We start from the raw sequence: 19,128 nt of genomic DNA, 5'->3' as shown, positions 1-19,128 counted from the left end.
CAAAGGATTCAGAAAAAGAATAGGTTATCTCTCATAGCTGAAAAATGTATAGGGTAACTGAAGAGTTAAATTCCAAAAGTTATAAGAGAAACAATTCCAATGATGAAAAAAGGAGATGTCTAAAGAAAAAAAATGAGGATAAAAAAGGAACTGATGAATCAAGATTTTTCAAAAGTCATGTACAGAGGTAGGAGTCAAGAGCCAATAATGGGATAAGTACAAGAACAAGATCCACAAGAGCCATTTTTCTAAGAACAATGCAAAGAGCAAGACAGCCTACTTCTGGTAGAGAAAGAGATGGTGGAAATCATGTCCTAGAAAATTCAGACTATGCTACCACTTCTATCACCATTTCCAGATCACTAGACTTATTTCCCAACCTAGCCCCTAAAGGTACCAGTGAGGTACAGAAATAATTTTGGAAAAGGATATCACTTTTCATGTGACCACTGGTAACATTTGCTAACAGCCACCAACATGATCATAAAAACTGAGGAAGTGGCAGCACCTCACCCTAACATCAAACCACTGGTCCCCTTCCAACCCAGTTCCCATGAGTCATCATCTCAGGAAGCAACTCCTGTGGAAAAGTGGCCAGCCATGCCAATCAAGTGCCGATCAACTACAAATCAGAGGGCAGACAAACCAGCTTAGGTGAAGCAGCAGAATACCCTAAGAGAAAGACAGGAGGCAGTATGTAGTAAACAGATCAATACATTATCACCACCACTTTGACCACCATGTCTCCTCAGACTCTGATGGAATAAACCCATGATCTGAGCCCAAAAGTTTTGAGAATAACATTGTCTACAAGTCACAAGACCATAAATTATTGTAGAGAACTGGTCCACCTTTGTAAGGTTTAATATTGTTTGACTAAAATATATAAAAATTATAAATAATGATGGTGGTAGCCATTCTAAAGTATTACTGCTCAAAGTTGAAATTACTTTTAATAGTTTTTATTTACAAAAGAGATGGAAAGAGTGAAAGTAGAGAAATACAAAAGATAGAGAAGATATTTAGCCTATCCAACTAAATATTGCTCTCGTGCTTGACTCAACCAGTCCTTGTTGACCTTCCACCAGAATTAACCTTCATTATGGATTATGGATAGTATGGACAGCAGTAACCTATGCATTGTCTCTGCAATGTAAGAACCATGGGACTTTTCCATCTTATCTGAATTCCTGTTGAAACCTTTTATATGCATTGTCTCCCACATTAGAATAAAAGTTCTTTGAGTGCACACTTTGACTTACTTTTCTCTTTGTATCCCTAACATAGTGCTTTGCAAAGAATAAGGGTTGAATGAATGTCCCATTCATTCAGCCCTCCATGCAAGATCAGAATGAGTTGAATCTGGCAAGAAAAGTTAGAAAAGACAACATTGAAGGGAGTTGGTTTTTATTTTTGTCTTTATTTTTTATATTGGAGAAAAGAGGAAGAGTTAAAATAATGGCTATAGGTGGAATAGGACAGTAGAAGAAAGGTGTAGCTACTCAACTTGTATTTTTTTTTATGTTTTCTATACCAAGAAGAAAGATCTTGAGATTAGAAAGGGAAGAACAGGAGTGGAAATAGGGATTTAAAACAATATGAGAATGAATAGTAATGCATTATAGATACAGGTTCCCTTGGTAATTTAAAACCATTAATTTCAGATAAGCCAGATATTATGGTCTTGAAGAACTGATGCTTGTGATTGTTGAGTGACTCTCAGGAATATTTCCAATGTTTTGGTGACTAAGAAAAGTTCCTTAAAAATAGAGCTCCAACACTACTATACCACTTTTCAGAAATGAGACCAAAGTAGAAAGCAAACTTTAGACCAGTGAAATTAACTCTAACTCCTTGGAATGAATACTATATTATTAAAGGCAAGATTACTAAACATTAGAAAAAGAAGTGATAACAAAGGATCAGCATGACTTCATCAGTTAAGTCAAGAGTGACTAACTTTGATTCATTTTTTCAACAGTTAACTACATTAGTAAATCAGGGAAATAAATATTTAATGAAGTATCTCATGCTACTCTTCTGAATTAGAAGAAAAAACATGAACTAGATGATAGGATGGATATATAGATTCAGCTGAATGGTCATATCCTAAAATTAGTCATTGATCATTTACTATCAACTTGGAAAGAAGTCCTCAGTATAGAGTTCCAGAACTGGCACTGTTCATTAAACATTTTAATTGATGACTTTGATAAAGCCACAGATGGCAGACATCAGATTAACACAGAATGCCAAGCCAGGAGGAAGAGTAAACATTTGATGATCATCAGGATCCAAAAAGTTCTTATCTTATAAGATATAATGCTATAATGTTGGGCTGAAATCCATTCAGATGAGACTCCAATTGGCCCTGGTCACTCTCCATTTGAAGTACTATGTTCAGTTCTTAATGACATTGTAGGGATAATTTGGATAGCATCTAGACAAGGATGACCAAGATGAAGATGGGCTCACTCACAAGTCCTGAGGACATTCAGTACCTGAACAAGAATAATTTTTTTTTGCTTAGCCTTCAGGATACATATGTATGAGCAATGGAGTGGGAGTTGCACAGAACCAAACTGGAGCCTAATTACAATAAAAATCTTCCTAAGAATTAGAATTATTAAAAATGGGAATAAATGTCTCAGGAGGCAGTGGGTTTCTCCTCACTGGGTTCTTTCAACAAAAACTAGATGATCATCAGCTTCTTTGGGTTGGATGAGGTATTCTCTGAGGCACCTTCCAAATATTAGAGTCTATGATTCAGGAATTCAAATAGCTTTATGCAATTTAACCACATTTTCAGGTAATAGATACTATGTCATATTGACAAGGTTGGGTATTTAAACTAGAGATGATAATAAACACAGTACTCTGGAATCTGGATTGGGATGTTTAACACTCTCCCTTATGTGTACAGACATAGAATTACTTCTGAGACAACCCCATAAACTATAGCCTACTGTGGTTAATATAAATGGCTTTAATTACTGAGTTTAATCTTTATTCATAAAATGGTATCTTAAAACACTGAAAAATGTTTTCTGGAGACAGGGAGAATTTAATTTCTCTGAATATATTTGTGTTCTACAAAGTAGTGGTTTAGGGGGCACAATTTAGCACTGCCTCTCATTTTTCTGCTTATTGAAAAAAATAGTTTATCAGCAAATGAATTTAGATGTGGTATTTATTATTATCACTATTAATAACAGAAATGATAAGGAGCTATATTGGCCTTTCTTCTGCAATTCATAGCACCATTGACTCATCTCAACAGCTTTTGAAGAATTAAAGTCTTTTAACAGTATATGAAATAAGCTTGTATAATTCAGATTAAATTACTTCAAAGATTTTTTTTTTCACTGCTTGCTGTGAGAGGAATAGGCACTTTGCAGGGATATATTTAAGAACATGCTATCTTCTGAAGTTTGTTCTAGCTCTCAGAAAAAAAAGCAAGTCTGTATTCTGTATTAATGAAGCCAGGGCACGTCTATGAATAACTCCCCAAAATAGAACCTTTAACATGGTGTGAGAAAAATGATGTCACCCTCCAAAATGGTAAATCGGTTTTTAAAAACTGCCAGCCCGTGTTCCTCCCAAAAAGGTACACTGCTAATGCAGTTAATAAAATCAGTTCTTTTTTTTTTTCTTAACCAGGATGTCACTCACTTGAGAATTACAGTCTCTAAGAAAGAGTGAAACGTCATTCCTGTTTGGGTCAATTTTTCAATCTGCATAGGAATTTAGAGATCCATAATATGAGTCAGATGGCTGCTCTCTTTTTTTCTGAAGTATAATATGCTTCCAATCATAATTTTAGATAACGATATAAAGTTGAATGTGCATTATAGTCAAGGAGGCCACTATGGCAAGATTTCAAATCATTGGTGATGTGCTTTTTCCTTTACACTCCTACACAGAGACATAAACAGAGCATTTGGAATGGAAATTCTTATATTCCAAGAAAGCATTGGAGTAGCTAATAAGAATTGCAATGACAATAATAACAATACTGATAATCAATCAATATGCAAGTATTTATTAAAAGCCTATTATGTGCCAGGCACTATGTTAGACACAAGTACGAAGAATTAAACAATATTTGCCTTCAGGAAGGTTATATCCTATCCAAGAAGAAAACAAGCATTTATATAGCTATATACAACATAAACAAAAAGGTAATATAAGTATAAACAAAGTAGATTTCACTGGCTATTCTCCATACCTAGAACTTTCTTCCTTTTCATTTCTACTACTAGATTTCTGAGTTTCCTTTGAGCCTCAACTAAAACGTCATCTTCTGAGAGAGGTTTTTTTTAAATAATCCTTAATTCGAGTGCCTTCCCTTTACTGATCATATCAAATTTGTGTAGTATATATTTTGTTTATAAATGTTTACATATCATGTCCTTCGTTAAGCTGTAAAGTCCTTGAGGGCTTTTTGTTGTTGTTGTTGCTTTTCTGGCTATTCTTTATACTCCTAGCTTATGGCAAAGTGTCTGGCAAAGAGTGGGTGCTAAATAAATACTAATTGACTGAATGACTAATAAGTTTGAGAGAGAAGACATTGACAATCAGGGGAGGTTGCACTGAGATAATATTAGCCTGTATTTGTATAGTGTTTTAATAAAGTTTAAAAATCTCCTTAGGTCTCTTTTCCTCAGCTGATCCTCACAATAGCTCCTTGAAGCACATGGCACAAAATTATTATCCTTTTTTTCTGAGAAGACTAAGGCTCATGGAGATAAATCGACTTGCCTAAGATCACAAGGCTTATAGTAGCTTTAAATTGCAATATTTCCAGTGTTCGGATTCTACCTTTGAACGATGCCACAGGAAATGAGCACTCTAGAGAATTTGGATGCAAATCATCAAAATATCTTAAAAGTCTGTAGCATCTGGTAGGCCTCAGAGGGGTGCTGGTGACTCTATAAGGGGTGAAAGGGGAGAGTAGTGGAGACCTTTCCTGAGAGCTCTGAGACTTGGAGTTTTTATTTATCTTCTTAGCCCAGGGAAGGTTATGAATTTTTGGACTATTTGGGTTTGAAGGAAAGAGGTACAAAGATAATGATACAGGTGTAAATGGTAGAAGTCAAGGAAAAAGTAATATATTCATCACTATCGATATAGAAGAAAAGAAGAGTTGGGCATTCAGAATGAATGGGCAGAGACAAAGGCAAAAAAGAGGAGAAAGTAACTGCATACCATTTAAAAAAGTATTAGGCTCCTCTCCAGTTTATTGACTCACCTCTTAGTTTTTCAGACTTTATGACAAAAAAATCCTGCTTTAAATGTTTTAAACTTTCCCAGCTCTAGGTACTCGTGGTCAACAGTTCTATTAAATTGTCAATAAATTTGTTTGAAATACTAATACAAATATAAATTATATTACTGATAGGCACATTTATGGACCACTTGAAGGTTTACAAAACAATTTACAAAATAGTATCTCATTGGATCCTCACAGCTCTGTAAGTTACTATTGTTATTATTTTTACAGATGAGGAAACTGAAACTGTAAGAGTTCACATCACTTGCCTAGGATCACTTGCCCAGCTAATAAGTGTCTGAAGCTAGATTTTTTAATTAAGCTTTTCTTCTTTTCTCCAGGTCTGGTGCTCTTTCCATTGTGCCATCCAGCGGCCTCCAGAACTTATAGAACTTGATTGAATTAGGAAGGGATACTATCTAGCTACCTGATCTAGTTACAGTATAGTTTTTCAGATTCATATATATGCATATATATGAATTTTCATATATATAAATTTTCATATATATATGAGTTTTCATATATATAAATATATATATATGTATATATATATATTTTGAGGGATGGTAGATATCTAGTAAAGGGATTTGTTTTCTGATGTACAATTATAGCTACCTTATCATGCCTTATGCCATCATTATTATTATTGCTATTATTAAATATATAGCTTACAGTCCTATAGCACTTTAAGGTTTACAAAGTACTTTACAAGTATTATTTCTTTTTAATGTCACAACAACCCTAAAAAGAAAGTGATATTATATTTTGCAAATGAGTAAACTGAGGCAGAAATTAAGTGATGGATTTGAACAGCTAGTTAAGCATCTGAGGCTTGATTTGAACTCAGGCCATCCTGACTTCAAGTCCAGAGCTCTCTTCTCTACAATACTTTATATCACCATGTTGTTATGGTTGAGTTATTTTGCAATTGTGTGTCTAGCTCTTGGTAACACCATTTGGGGTTCTTTAGACAAAGATATTGGTGTGCTGTGCCATTTTCTTCTCTTGATCATATATAAAGAAACTGAAGTGAACATGGTTAAGTGACTTGCTCAGAATCACACACATACCACCATAAGAACCAACTGATAATTCTGTTAGATTGTCATTAGTTTTCTAAAGGGCCTTACAAGAGTACTTTATGTGAAGCAGGCCATTTTGTAAAAAGGCTAATGAACCTCTTCCAAAAGAAGGGGAAAATGCCATATTCAAGGGTCATTCAGAGTCTGATGACACATAAACCTACTTTGAAAAAGCAATGCTAGCAATAAAAGGGGACAGTTAGCAATATTAGTAACATAACTGAGCTCTATTCATACAAAGTAGTTACAACAACTCCAGACCAACATTTTAACCAGGGGACCACCTAGCTGCCATTTTTTGAAATTACTCATCCTTTTCAGTAAAATATGTGGTTTAGACCACATATCAGGATGTCCATTTAGCTTTGGATCTATGATCCTGATCTTCTTCTTACCTGTCTGATCATTTCTTTTCAGTCTCTCTTGTTGGATAATCAACCATTGCTTTCTCCCCAATCACAGATGCCTCTCAAGGACCTATTGTGGGTCCTCTTCTCTTATTTCTATATTTTTTGTTTGTTTTTGGTGAACTCATGTGAGTTCAGTGACCATTTCCATGCAGGTAACTACCAGATCTATATATTCAGGTTTATTCTCTCACCTGAGCTCTACTTTCATGTCACCTATTGTGCATCTCTGTCTGGATTTTTCATGGGTATCTTGAAATCATCCTATCCTACACCTCTATGTCCTTCAACTTTCCCTCTTTCAGAGGCACCATCATTGTTTTTGATACCTAAGTTATCTTCTACATAATTATTCATTTGTACCCCTACTCAGCTCTAATCAGTTTCTACATCTTATCAGCTCTTTCTCATAATTTCTCATATCCATCCCTTTCTCTCCACTCATATGGCCACCATCCTTATAAGCTCACTTTTCAGACTCTCATCTTCTCTTGCCCAGGCTGATACAATAGCCTTTAGATTGGTTTTTTAACTTCTAGTCTTTCCATTTTCCATGTCAACACCCACATCCATAAATGCCAACAAAATTTTCCAAAAGAACAACTCCACCATGACACTCTCCCACTCAATAATCTTCAGGAACTCCTATCAGCTCCTGGGATAAAATAAAAAAACTTCTCATTTTGACATTTAAAACCCTTCATAGACTCCAGTCTACTTTTTCTAAAACTTCACATAGTTCCCTATTTTGGCCTATCAGATATTTTCTATATCTGGTCTATTTCCCAAACTCAGGATACTAAGTTTTATTTCTCACCTCCATGTTTTTGTGTGCAACATTCTTCACACCTGGAAGGCTCTCCATTTCACCTCTGCATCTTAAAATGCTTAGTTTTCTTCAAGACTTAGCTCAGGCACCTCCTCCTGAAAGCCTTTTCTACTTTCTTTAATTGTTAAGACTTTCACTCCACTCAAATTATTTTACACTGACTTATCTATTTGCAAATGTTAAACAACAGTCTTCTGTTTTCATCTTTGCCTCCTAAGCACCTATCATAGTGCTCTACATGAAGGAGATGATTTTAAAAAGTTTATTGAATAAAATATATTGTGATATTTGTATTAAGTTCCTTGGAAGACTTGGGAAATTAATTTTCTCATTCCTTAAGTCACACAAGGTTGAATGTTGACTATATACCCATTTAATATTTCTTCACCTATTGAATGCATGTTGAACTGGATTATCTATGTATGTGACATAACATCTACAATAGCTTCAGGCAAGCAAGGACTATATCTTAGCTAAACTAAAGCAGGTGGCATAGTGGGTACAGTCCCAGGCTTGGTATCATAAAGATCTGGGTTCAAATATTGCTTCAGACATGTAGTAGTTGTGCGACAGTGGGCAAATCACCTAATTTCTCTCAGTCTCAATTTCCCTTTATCTGTAAAATGTAGGAGTTGGACTTGACCCCTAAGGCTCCTTCTAGCTCTGTATCCTATAATCCCTCTAATCCTATGAGAAATTTCAAATTTTATCCAAAACCTACCACATTATCTTGTATAGGTGCTTAAATAATTATCAAGTTCTATAATTTTCCTTACATTCATTATAGAACTTTCTGGGGAATCTGATTGTAATTTCAGCATTCCTGGAAAATTCCATAAGCTGGGAATTTTATTCATTGCCACACTTTTAAGTGGGCAGTCCAACCTGGGCACTTCCTCAACACATGCTAATCAATGCGAGCTGTATATTTCAACTTTTTGAATTGTACACTCTGTTGTCAAGACAGATGATTGGAGGCTATCAAAGGAGACAAGAAATATAGCAATATTACTAAAGTGACAATATAGTGATTGCCATCTTCTTAGCTGAGCTCCGTTCAGGCCCCATAATAAATTATTCCCCATCTCTACCCAGTAATGGTTATTATTCAGAAGATGATTCAGATGGACTGAAGAATCATAAGTAAGGGGGATATTATTTTTCCCATTTGGGAAAGAGTTGATAACAAAACTTAAGCAAAATTCAATTTAAAAGATGTATTATAGCCACCTCAAACATCATTTCAATTGTATATTATCTATAGGTTGGTTATTCCCTTTCTTGAGAAATATTATGTAATAAATACCTTTCTAAAATATCATTTAGTGAAAATGACACTCGCTTTTGTTCTGTAAATTTAGTTATGATGAACCTTTAAAGGACTGGACTGTGTTCTCTTTCACAGAATGAAAATGTATTAGTTCTCCATCTCAGATTGAACTAGGGAGAGCAGTCTAAGAAGAAATGGGTTGAAACCTGCATATATGGTAGCATTTCTCGATCCTAAACATCATTAAAAAAAACAATGTGGAATTGTGTAACATCCTCACTAAGGAATCTTTTGACCAGGATGGAGTTTCATCTTTTTAAAGAAATTTTAAATGTGATTTTGTATAAGCAAAGGGAAGAATTAAATGTCCTCTCACTCAACCTCATTATTTTTGAATTTCAATTAAGGCCAAATTAAATTGTGGGGGCAGCTGGGTAGCTCAGTGGATTGAGAGCCAGGCCTAGAGACAGGAGGTCCTAGGTTCAAATCCAGCCTCATACACTTCCCAGCTGTGTGACTCTGGTTAAGTCACTTGACCCCCATTGCCTACCCTTACCAGTCTTCCACCTATAAGTCAATACACAGAAGTTAAGGGTTTAAAATTAAAAAAATAAATTAAATTGTGAATGGAATTCAAGTCAGCACACAATTAGAGATCTACGTAAACCCCTTGTCTATTCTGCTTCCAAATAAAAGTAGAGCTTTGGTAGAAGCTTGCCTAAACAAGGACTATTCTAAAACTTCCTGAAGATCTGCCTCTTTCAAATATTCTTAGAACTAGTACATGTGATACTCTAGAGACTTTATGAGAGATCAAAGTCCTATAATGTGTCATTTTAGAAATAAGTGAAAACATTACTAAGACATACTCCAAGGTATCACCAGAGACTGCATTCTCTGCTTACCTCTTCATGTTTCCTCTTGCACCTAAGATATATAGCGGAGTGAGATGGAAAAGGGAGGGGAGAAAAATGTCCCCAAATCTTAAGTCCTTACCAAGAAGTGTAGAATACTATAATGGGAGAAAAAATTGTTGGATGAAATACTGAAGAACTTTCATTCCAAAGGAATGCTAGGTTAAATTTTGAGATAGAAATTGAGTGTTTACTCTTTTCCTTCTCAACTAATTTATTTTAGGCGTAGGAAGAAACAATTCACCAGCAATTTGAACACTTGACATAGCACCATAAAAGACGCATTCAGAAAGGTACATTTCACACCTAAAAAAATCTAAAGCTTTGTTGTTTTAGAGCAATCTTCCAAACCAACTTGATTTTCAATTAGTCTTCAAGAAACTGTTGATTTTGTTCTTTCCTACACAGGATGTCTGCAGTTACCTCTTATGTGTTTCACAGTAGTTCTTCCAGTATGAAATGGGGAAAATGCTGGGCACATTTCATTGATTCATCTCCTGTTCACATGGCTATTAGCATTTTAAATTCTGTAAACAACCAATGACAGAGATGCTCAATTAGCTAAAGTTGGTTTTACATCAATTGAAATTCCAATGTGTTCCTTTCCCCATTGAATTTCCTTTCCTATATTATGTTTGTATACATGTTTATAAATGTATGTGTGCTTTATGAAAAGCAAAGGAAATATATCTCTTTCAATTAATTCTCCCTTTAGTGCCAGTGCATTTCCTTAATAGGTTTCCATCACTGAACAAACAACTCCCTAGCTTCCATTCTCTCACTGCAGATTCTTATGGATTGGTAGATTTGCTTCAAAACAGCCCTTTCCTCACTCAGTTTAGAGAAAAGTATTCATCTGTAAACTACATTGAACTCAACCAATCAGAAGAAAATTATTGTCTATCAAAAGCAAGAGAGAGAGAGAGAGAGAGAGAGAGAGAGAGAGAGAGAGAGAGAGAGAGAGAGAGAGAGAGATTGGTGAAGGTTCCTGCATCTACTCTCTGAGTAGATCAGCTAAAGCAATTCATAGAAACAGAGGGCCAGGTGCATGCATATCTCACAGTGCTTAAAGCAAGTCCTACTGAGAAAAAGTATTAAAATATGTATTATAAGAGTACTCTAATTGGTATATAGGGTTGCTTAACCTCCCAAGATGATTACCTCTCATCTAATCCCTTAGAAATATATTTCTGTAGACCAATTAAAATCACTCCTAATTGGTTTTTTTTGAAAAGATAAATTCCTTCCCTTCAAATCAACAAAGCATTCATACAAACCTACTCTTTATGTGCACTCCTGTTAAATGAATTGCTTTATAAACCTGCTCTTCTGAAGATCCTAAAGATATTTATCATTCATTGTTTCCACCTATCTCTCCCTAAATCTCAGCCATATTTTATCCTCATTTGCTTTGTGCAATCTCTGCTGGCTTAAAGTTGATTCACAGCCCCTTTAACCTTAGTTTAGGGACTTAAAAGCTATGGGAGACGGATAAACAATTTAGTGCTTTAGAATCTCTAGTTATCCTTTCTGGTGACATTTCTTTTAAAAACTCAAAACTGAGTAAGTCCCCAACATTAACATTGTTTCAAACCATTATACCCAATTCCCAGTACTTAGAGATAACTAAACTGTATAGTGGATACAGGTCTGGCCATGAGGTTAGGAAGATCTCAGTTTGAATCCTGCCCAAGACATTTAATAAATGTGTGACCCTTGGCAAATTACGAATTCTCAGTTGTAGGTTCCTTATCTCTAAAATGGGAATAATAATGGTACATACTACCCCTGTTCTGACACACAAATGAAATAAGACATGTGAAGTGTTTTGCAAATATTAAAGCACTATATAAATGTTAGCTCTCATTATTATTATCATGCTTATCCTTAATATTCTAGGGAGTATCAAGAAGTCCTGAAAATTTCTTCATAGGAAAATAAACTTTAAAAGAATATCCTGATACATTACAGTATTTTTAAGAGATTGGAAGAAGCATTTCTCAATATCAGACACAATGACCAGGTATTCCAAGTGATAAAAGGACATGATGCAATTTAGACAAAATCCACATGTTCCCATTTATCCTCTAACATTAGGAAACATGAACATGGCATGGAGAATGTACCAAACTAGATGGCTGCCTCAGTTCAAGCTCTCTCCCTCTTCTTCCATTCAGTATAGTATAAGCCTAGCCCAGTAAAGGATGGAGAGATCTAAAATATATTTGACATACCTAAGACATTGGACTTCAGAGGACACCAAAAGTCTGAATCATTCCAGAACTATCTCTTGATTTCTAATCTTCTCTGAGATACCAAGTGAACATTTTAACAGGACCAATTTTATCTAGACTAGAGTTAAATCTTTGGGGAATTCTTGAAATGATAGCTAGAACTTTAGGATGATGGGCTTGACATTCTGAAAGGGGACAGGATCAAAGATTTAGTGCAGAGAGGACCTCTGAGGCCATGTATAGTTCATCCATTTCACTTTATAGTTGAGTAAACTTAAGGGCCAAGAAGGTATCAAGTGACTTGCTTTAAGTGACATAGGTAAATTCCAAAGGTAACATTGGAACCCAGGTGCTCTGACTGGGCTGAAAAGATACTGATCTTTTCATTGTGCCTTCACTTGCCTGGCCTCTAAATTCTCAGCCTCCTGATCTCTGACCCATCCTCTTATCTGGTTGCATTCTATTACATTACACTTCAGTTGCATAGTAGAATATGAAGTAAAGCCACCAAAATTTCTTTGTGGGAAGGGAGGTACGAAGGAGGATCAGAGAGTAGGAAAGAGACTTGGTAGCCATCTAGCATACTGAAAAAAAGTATATCCCACTGCATATAGAAGCAATCCCCGCTATGAAAAAGCCATGTAGAGCACGAGGCTATGCAGAGAACGACAGCTTCCAAGGAGGAGTAACTTATCGCCTCTCTCTGGACAGTCCAGGTCACTTTTGAACAACTCTAAATTTTAAGGAGAAAGAAAAGGGAAACCACCCCAGTATCTTCACCAAAAATACCTCAAATGGGGTCACAAGGAGTTGGATGTGTCTAAAATAACTGAACAACAAGAATGTTAAGAATTTTTTTTCTGTCCTACATCCTAAATTGACCTCTTGGCCAGTTCTACCCATGGCTTCTACGTCTGCCCCATAGGACCCAGAGTCGATTCCCTCTTCTCTAGGACAGCCCATTAAAAACTTAAAGACAATAATCATCCCATGGAGTCAATGCCCACATAGGATTTATAAAACTATGCAAGGCAGCACGGCATAGATGACAGAGGAGTGGGTTTGGCAAAGAATACTTGGCTTCTGACTTTCACTTTGCTATTTACTAGCCATGCAATATTGTATGTCATCTTTTTAGGTCTCAATTTCCTCATCTCTAAAATGAAGGTATTGGATGATAAGTAGGTAGTATCAAACTAAAAAGAGGAGGAGATAGAAAACCACAAATTAACCCTGTATTTTTTAAAATTAATTTTGTTAAATATTTCCTAATTACATTTTAAGGTAGTTCTAGCCAAACTGGGGAGATTTCCTGGCTAGTTTGTGGCCCAGAAACAATGAGTTTGATACCTCTGGGCAAGATGACCTCTGAGATCCCTTGTAACTACATCTATTCTGCTTTGTCTTAATATAAAAACAAAAAAAAAACACAACCCTTTTCATTTTCATACCATTTCACTCCTCTTACCAAGTGCAGCAAAAGGTCTCTAATTATTTACCAACACTGGCTCAATGTTCCTACACTTTCAAATGGGACTACTAATTGGTTAATAATTTCATTTGTAGTCACAGATGAGAAAGAGCTGAGGAGTGATGGAAACCTGTTACTCATATCAAGTTCTTGAACAGGTCTTGAAACATTACAATAAGTCAATATGCAATTATTACTCGTCTACTTTGTGCCACACAATATGCCAAGATACAAAGAAAGACAAAAGGTAGTTCTTGCCCTTGAGTAACATAATCAAACAGGGGAGACAATGGGTAAATAATTATATACAAACTCTAAAGAGGATAAATAGAAAATAATTAAGAGAGGGAAAACATTAGAGATAAAAGATAGAATATGCAGAAAAGAAGATGCAAATGTTAAAATTCAGGTATTGAGTTTTGGAATAAAAATGTCATTTGCTTGAGGTTCAAGACTTTCAAGAGTCCTATTGATACTGAGTCCTGAGTTGAAGAGGAAAGAGTACTCCATACTTGGGCTGAATGGAATTCCAGGAAACTCTTTAATGTACTAATTCCACACATAATAAATAGCACCTTTATTCTAATAAAATAATTAGGCAGTATGGGCTTGGATTTGGAATCAGGTTATAAAGATTTGAATTCAGCGATTTCTACCAATGAGGTGACCTGTAGATCTGTTTCTCATTTGCAGAAGGAGTAGGTTATAAGAATTTTTCTGCAATGTCTAAATCCCTTAGCATTTAACAAATAAACTTTTAAAAATTGGGGTTGAAATATAATCAGTGATAATGTATAAGAATATATTAGTAGGGAGCAACTGGGTGTTTCAGTAGATTGAGAGCGAAGCCTAGAGATGGGGGGTCCAAGATTCAAATCTGGCCTCAGACACTTCCTCGCTGGGTGACCCTGGGCAAGTCACTTAACCCCTATTGCCTAGCCTTTACCACTCTTCAGCCATAGAACTAATACACAGTATTGATTCTAAGGTGGAAGATAAGGGTTAAAAAATTAAAAAAAGGAATATATTAGCACGTTTTCCCCTTTTCTTTTTCCTCAATTCATGACTAGGAGGTGAGTTCAATTTCAGATTTTGGCATGAGCTCTTTTCTTTCCCTGCTTATTCTGTTAAGAATGTCACCACTGAATGATGACATATTTTATTAAAAATATTTTTCATAAAAAATAAATATTTTTACTTCTATTAATTAATTTATATTTATTCATTCTTTTTATTTCTATTTCTATTTTATAAGTTTATATTTTAGACAGATTTAAAGTTGCAGAATAGTTAGCAATTTAAATAGTGAAAACTTGGGACTGTGTGTCTGGAAAGGCTCCTGAACACCCATGCGAATGTCTCCCAAGGGATTCAACTCATAAGTGATGATTATTCAAGGAGCTTCTATGAAATTAGACTGGACTGAATTCTAGGACATGAATGATGGCATGTTGACAAAGGAGAAGACGGGGTAAGGGGCCAACCTAGCCAACTCTTATTTCTCCTTATATTTTTGCAATAGTGGAAGTCAGTGACGTCTTCCCCCAGGTTTTTGGGTTGCAGCAAGAGGCATTTCTAGAATCACCAGAGTTCCACTTTATTTGAAAGAGTCTAAGATATATATATATATTTTTTTCCTTTCAGGTACTTCACAATCAGGCTGCTTCTTTTTGACACATAAAAGAGTCTTGGCAAACTTGATAGGATTAGGTTTCCTTAGTTTAGGCCCTGTCACTCTTAACTGCCAGGTAGAGTTCATATTTCAGATATCTGACAGCCTTAACCAGAATCATGATCGGGTCCTTGCAGCTGGGATGAATTTCAATTTCAAATAAGCTCCCGGCACCAAATTCTTAGGAAGAAATCTCAAAAGCAGCAAATTCTTACTAGACCCAAGCTAAAGTCTAGTGTGAGAAGCCAAACATCCATGCAGGCCATCACACATCTGCATTGAAGCAAAAGAAAGATGACCCTGAGAAAGCCAAGGTTCGTAGCACTGTTGGTTGCAGCAGCTTCTTCTTTCCATACTGGGGGAAGAAGACCACTCAGAGCTGCCTTAATGATCTCCTAGTTCTGTTGAGTTCCTTCCAAATAATTCTCACTCTTCATGTGAGGAAGGACATTTCCATGACTGAAGTGGAAGCCTTGCAAGGACTTCTCAAAAGGAATAAAGACAACCAAGAAGAAGTTTTTCCAAGAAAAAATTTCATTTTCTGGAAGCTTGAAGAGAAAGAAAGACTCTCAATAAAATCTAAAAACTGCCTAGAAATAGTTAATTACTCTTTAATGGCTAGGACTAGTTCTTAACGAGAGACTTAGAAGGAACTTCAGAGGTCATCCAACTCTCATTTTCTAAATGAGGAACTGAGACTCAGAGAAATTAAATGAGTTTAATTCTAAAGTAGAAAGTGGAATCTAGCTGCATGTGTATATGTATGTGTGTATATATGTCTTCAGACATATATACAAACACAAAAGTACTCTATATATCTATTTATGTAATTTTATTTGCATGTATGTTATTGGAAATGCCCAAGACAGACTAAGACAACAGACTTTTGATTTTACTAACCTTAGAAGTGGTCAAACCCACATCTTTCAATGTACACAAATCCATAAATATACACGAACATATATTTGTCTATTTTTTCATATAGGTAACAAGGGGCAGATTTGAAACTGAATCTTTCCGACTAAAAATCCAGCATTCTTTCCTCCATGTACTTTACCACTGTCAGATGATATGTTACTCCCCTCCTCTTCCAGGAGAACAGAAACTCCTTGAAGTCATAATTATTAATATTTAATATTATTATTATTTGGTTTATCTTTGAATCCAAAATTGAAAGCAGAGCCTGAAACACAATAGATTCTTCTTGGATTTGAATGGCATAAACATTTCTGAATTGAGTGGAAGTTAGACCCAATTTTTTGACTACAGAATAATATATTTGAAAATAGTACTGGAAAATGTATTTTAAAAAAATACTCTCACCTGTTTTAGAATTAGTACTAATTATCAGTTCCAAGGTAGAAGAGTAGTTAATTGGGTTTAAGTGACTTGCCTAGGGTCACATAGCTAAGAAGTGTCTCAGGTCACATTTGAACCCAGGATCTCCCATCTCCAAGCCATGTTCTGTATCTACTGAGCCACCTACCTGCCCCTGAAAAATGCACAAGAAAAGTAATGATAAATCTCCTGAACCACAGTCCAAATTTTTCAAATCTTACTCTAGTGACTAAAATCTAATAAACTGGAAGCCTAATTCCATTACCAAGCAGGACCTATTATATGCTAAGCAATGGGAATAAAAAGAAAGTCAAATGACTGTCTCTGCCCTTGAGGTGTTCACAGTCCTGTAAACAACTAGGTACAAATAAGAGATATAAAGGATAAGCTGGAGATAACCAATGGAAGGAAGACACCTGCTTAAAGGGAAATTAGGAAAGGTTTCTTATATAGAAGGTGAGATTTGAGAAGAAACTTGAAAAAAGCCAGGAAAGAGGGAGGAATTGAGGGAAAGAATTCCAGGTATTAGGGACAGCCAGGAAAAACATATAGAGGCTGACAATTTACTATCTTGCAAGAAGAACAGAAAGATTTTACCTATTACCTCTCTGTTATCCACTCTGTGACTTTTCAGCTTCTCTGGCCATCTGAATGAGTTGTATTATATTTATCCTTCCCTGTCACTTGTGTTCTGATATAGTGAACTGAGTTAGAACTGTCTCCATTAGACAGATCCCCTAATGGATCACATATATTTCTTTGTAAATTAAAAGGTGGATCATTACATTAGGAAAGATACGTAATAAAATATTTAAGTTTTTACTCAAACCCTTGAAAACCAAACATTCGAGCATTTTAACACATTAAATAGAGATTTGCATCAGAACTAGAAACAAAGAGATAAAAGAAAATCTGATGATAATTGCCATCTCTGAGGAAAGCTTCACCCAAGATGATACACCAGACTGGGATACTGTCAGCAGAATCATCACTGAATGATACTTAAGGACCAAAGGACAACAGGGAATTCCATACATGAATTGTAGTATAGAAGAAGAGGGATGTTGTCTTCTAGGAACTGAAAACTTCATGTGGAGATGAAAACACTATCTAAGGAGACACTAAGAGAGTATTAATAGCAGACACACATCAAAGAGCTTCATAAAGAGGCTTGCCCTTTACTACTGACTAAAGATGTAGAAGATCTCAGTAGAATTATTGTTTTCCATTAGCAAAAAGTTATTTCTATGGCTTTAATGTAGTTCTATTTATTTTTAGAAACCTACAACCCAATCCTTTCTTCCTTAAGTTTTGTGAACCTGTATTTTTGCAAGGAAATGTGGTATGAGCACTGCAAAGAGGCTGCCAGAAAATGAAGTTTCCAAATTATTTGGCAAAGAACAATGAGCCAGAGAAGCAAGAAATCTCCAAAAGTATTGAGATTTCGAAAAACTTAGCTTCTCTGATCAATACAATGATCCAAAGCAATTCTGAAGGACTCATGATGAAAAATGCTCTTCACCTCTGGAGAGAGAACCGATGACCTCTGAATACAGCCTGAAGTGTAACTTTCTCCCTTTTTTTTTTGCACCATATGGCTAAAATGGAAATATGTTTTGTCTGATTTCATATATATAATAGGTAGGTATCATATTGATTACTTTTCTATGGGAGGGGAAGGCCAGTCATGAGGGAAAGAATTAGGAACTCATTTTAAAAAAATGAATTAAAAATAAGTAAATAGTGTTGTTTTCTTTTAAGTCAAACAACAACAAAAAAGAAAAAGTGTGATAAAGGCCTTTGTGCTGGCTGAAAACTTCTGACTATTCTTTCATTTTACAAACTTTGAACCAGCCATTAGGGCTTGCAAAGACAAAGCAGAATAGCTGTGGATGTTGGGGATCGTACATTTTATTGACTGGGCGAGTGGTAGGGAGTTAGACAACTTGTACACAGATAAGTAACTAAGCAATATATTCAAAGTAAATGTTAAGTAATTTCTGGAGTAGATGAAGGAGAATAGCCACTTGGGGAATCAGAACAGGACTCATCTAGGAAGTAGCACCTGAGCTAAGCCTTAAAGGATAAAGCAGAGAAGAGAAAGGAAGACATTGCAGGCATGAGGGGCAGCCTATGATATTGGTGAAGATGTCTCATGGGTGCAGAGCCAGCACTCAGTGAGCTGCTCCGTTCCCCCTCTTCCCAGGGTCCAAGGACATTTTTTTCATGCTTCACCCCTCAATACAGTTGACAAAGAAAAGCACTTTCTCCCTCAGATCTCTCCCATGATATGGGAGAGGAGGGTGTCACAGACAGCGTGAATTTGTCCTTTGGGCACTTGAACGTGGAAAAGGTTTGCCAGTGCTGGAAGCAGGAAGGCAGGACTCAGAATGGCTTACAGATGAGGGACAATGGCAAGGAGGCCAGTTTGGCTGGGACAGAGATAATGTTCAGAGGACAGATGTGCCATAGACAGGTTTTAAAGGTCTTTAAATGCCAAACAAGGGAGTTTATATTTTAACTTAGAGGTAACAGGAGCTAACTGGAGTTCTTGACTAGGGAAATGACTGTGCTTTACCAATATCACTTTGGTAGCTCTGTGGGGACTACAGGCAAAAAGAGTAGATACAAAAGCAAAA

The sequence above is a fragment of the Gracilinanus agilis genome, chromosome 6, assembly GCF_016433145.1.
Source record: "Gracilinanus agilis isolate LMUSP501 chromosome 6, AgileGrace, whole genome shotgun sequence".
In the NCBI taxonomy this organism is placed as follows: Eukaryota; Metazoa; Chordata; class Mammalia; order Didelphimorphia; family Didelphidae; genus Gracilinanus; species Gracilinanus agilis.
This window is presented reverse-complemented; position numbering follows the sequence as displayed.